Raw genomic sequence first — 3,592 nt, forward strand, 5'->3', positions numbered from 1 at the left:
ATATTGTTAAGAGTGAAAAATTAAGGCGATTTGAAAAAGTCGGCCAACGAACGGCGCAGAAGGAGCGCGCGAGGCAAATTTTGCAAGAGCTGGTACGAGGCTGTGTTCGGGCCGGTGCCGGGAGTTTGCAATCGCGCGTGAAAGTGGCCAACGTCGCGGCGAATAGACTCGTCCGTGGCTCGCTCACTTTATCGTTGCACAGTGAAAGGGCAAAATGTAGGCAGAACACGCGAACGATCGCCGCGGACGCATCCTCGATACGTAGAGCTGACTCTTATCGACCTGACACCGATCTCTCCTCCAGGAGAGAATCTTCTATTCACGTGAACTCTGGCACCGTTTGGTACCGGTGTGTTTTCCGAACCCCGATCGTGTGCTAGCCGCAATGTTGGGGAAACGGTGTTGACGAAATCAGAAATCGTCGGGCGCAGGTCGGTCGATGGTTCGAGAGGCGAAGAGGTCTGTTGATTGGAAAATATGTAAATAAGGACGAGATTTTGAAACTTGGAACATTGGCGTCCCTGTTGTTGGTTTGGAACAGCTGTTTCAGAACTATTTCAGTATGCGTAAGAAGAAAAAGAAGTAATAATCAGGAGCTTTGAAAATTTTTAAGTTTAAAAATTTGAAATTTGAAACCTTGAAAATTTAGAGTTTGAAAATTGAAAAATTTGAAACCTTGAAAATTTAGAGTTTGAAACTTTGAAAATTGAAAATTGAAAAATTTGAAACTTTGGAAGTTAACAAATTTGAAACCTTGAAAATTTAAACATTTGAAAGTGTGAAAATTTTAATTCTACAGTAATTCTACAATTACAATTTTACAAATTTCTCTGCAGCAAATAGAGTAGTTGATAGACTCGGGGGAAGTGTATGTAGTAGCAGGTTTCGTTAATAAGATGCATCTGCAAAAGTGATGAGTAAGACTGGTGTGATTCTGATCCAGCAGTGAGTCACAATGTCGACGAATGGTGCTACCGTATTGTTGGTCACTTCGTTTTAACATAGTAGATGATTGGTAGAATTTCTTATTATCTCTCATTTTCCCTCATACTTAAAGCGTCTTTGTAGTAAATGGAAAATTGTTAACTAGAAGGATGATTCACTAACTGCAAATATTAAGGAAAAATTGAATGGAATGACGATAGAGAAAAAATTAAAATTAGTGAATCATTCGTTTGGAATATTTATTAAGCTGCTTATGCATACATGAGATCTTCTTTTCTTCTTCCTTCAGTTACTACAAACTAAGAATAAACAAAACATATTAAAACAAAAAATGAAATTACTTTTTCACCTTTGAGGCGATTTAAATACAAAAATTTCTAAAATTACAAATTTACAAAATTGCAAATTAAGTTTGCCGATTCCTTCCGTACCGATTCTCGATACAGTCGCGAAAGAAACGAAGTCAGAAACGAACGCAAGAGATGGCACCACGTTTGCCATTGCAACGTCTAGACGAAACCCCAGGGAAATTAGCATAATTTACAACACGTGTGTGGCTGGTTAGCACAAAAACGAGCATGGACTGATAATTATTGAAGAGAGAACATGACGCGCGAATACAGTCGCGTTACATAAATACATTTTAATATACCAACTGGCAGAGATTAATTTACTTCGTTCCTATAAAACTAACCTCAACACTCCTCTTACTTCTCCCTTCAACTCCCTCCTTTATTCAAATACGAAAACAATACACCAACAACCAATCCATAAACCTAAAAATTGTGCAACACAGTGATTCAAGAGCTGCAATTGCACGTGTAACGCAAATAAAATATTATCGCAGTAATTACTTGAAAACACTCGTATAAATGTATCGATAAGCACTTTGCTACTTTTTTTTCTCTACGTACACCGACGTTCGTAAGTATTAAGGCACCCGTTATGTTCGCAACAGAAAGTGTTATATGATTTAACTCGCATTTCTTCGCCAGATTTAGTATCACATTATATTACGAGATTCCAGAGCTGAGCAATTTTTTTTCTTTTTATCTTAATTTATGTAACGACTGTTCAGGTTTGTTTCACATTCAACAAAGTGTCTTAATACTTACGAACCAGAGTGTACGCGTATACATTTTTTTCCTGTAAATTTATTCTCGTGGCGTAATCGCGAAAGCTCGTTGCAATTCTCTCGTTAATAACGCTGCTAAAATTTTCCCAAGCTTCAGCAGGGGAGGCTCAATGGCGTGCTTTTTCGAAGGTGAGGTTAGGTTAAGGTAGCACGGAAAAATCCTCTGAATAAATCATGTCTATATGTATAGTGGAACGAGTTAGAATAAAAAAGATTAGTGGAACGTGTTGAAAAACAGAAAATTATAATCGCATGAATATTTATGTCGAATATTTCCTGAAGCCAAAAAAGGACGTTGCGCAATGTCCGCGAAATACAGTACGATAAGGCTCACTTCTCCGAATTGATCGCTACAGGTTTCTTCGAAATGTCAAAGTTACGATACAAAGATTGTTTTTCGTCGCATTGGAATCTGATAAAATACGCGAGTTTCGTTAATTCATTCGCTTTCTAGGAAAGTCCGGCATACGATGTTCCTCCTCGCCTCTGTGTTAACATCCTTCCAGTGTTTGCTCGTTTCTGGATATTCGCACAACTTAACTGCTTTCACTACGGATCGACTATCCGAAAATCTTAGCTGTTCCGCATGTCGAACAACTTCTCAAACTTTCAAACATTGCTTCGATCGATTTGCCTCGTATATTATTATGCTTTTCTTTCAACAGGGCTTGAAATCGGTTCTATTTATTTGGTCAGTAATTTTTTTAATTAATAGTAAGTATTTTTTTAAATAAATAGTCAGTAAAAATGAATATTTTGGTCAGTGGATATAAATTAAATTAATTGTCAGTATTAAATCCCATTTTGTCAATACAATGTTCGTTATTTGGTCGCTATTAATTTGTCTTTGGTCGGTAAAATTTAATTTTTAGGTTAGGTTAGAATATTTTACTGTACACACTGACCATCTACTTAAAATACCGACAAATTACTACGTCTACTAATATTTGAACGAAAATACCGACCATTTATTTATAATACTGATTGAATTTTTTAAAACACCGGCCCAATATAAATTTGATACAACTCTCAGCGCAAAGACGACCGTCACGCGTCTCTAAGAACTGTAGAATGACTCTTGCAACTCCAAGAAAACTCATTACAACACTAAGAGGTCTCACACAACTCTCAGAGGACTCTCGCAACACTGACTCTATCTGCAAGAAAATCTCTTCCTTCCTCTTCGTTCCCTCCCACCACGTACGCAGTCTATTTCAGAGTTTTTCCAGCAAAATGGTGAACTCATGGGTGGGCCTGGTGCGTCACCGAGTGTTTTTGTTTTACGCTTCGTTCCAGTCCTCGCCGACCCTCAGTTTCTCTTTCGCAATTTCTTTCCTGCGCTTTTTAAAACTACGTAGCAAGAGGTAAGCAGTTTTACGATGCTACGGAATGAGTAGAATTGCATGGAAGTGTCCCGAAGTTCCCCGAAAAGTGGTACAAGGCTAGCAATCGAACAGGTTCGCAAGATGGAAACCGTAGCTGTCGCGTGTGATTATCGACATATCGACGAGC

The 3,592-nt window shown here is 38.2% G+C and overlaps 1 protein-coding gene across 4 annotated transcripts in view; it reads left to right on the forward strand.

The window, feature by feature from the left end:
- The window catches only part of LOC108573909 (ABC transporter G family member 23), a 42,957-nt gene that overhangs the window by 6,097 nt on the left and 33,268 nt on the right, over window positions 1-3,592 (forward strand). The gene's annotated exons all lie outside the window — the stretch shown is intronic.

This window comes from Habropoda laboriosa, unplaced genomic scaffold (assembly GCF_001263275.1).
Source record: "Habropoda laboriosa isolate 0110345459 unplaced genomic scaffold, ASM126327v1 scaffold111, whole genome shotgun sequence".
In the NCBI taxonomy this organism is placed as follows: domain Eukaryota; kingdom Metazoa; phylum Arthropoda; class Insecta; order Hymenoptera; family Apidae; genus Habropoda; species Habropoda laboriosa.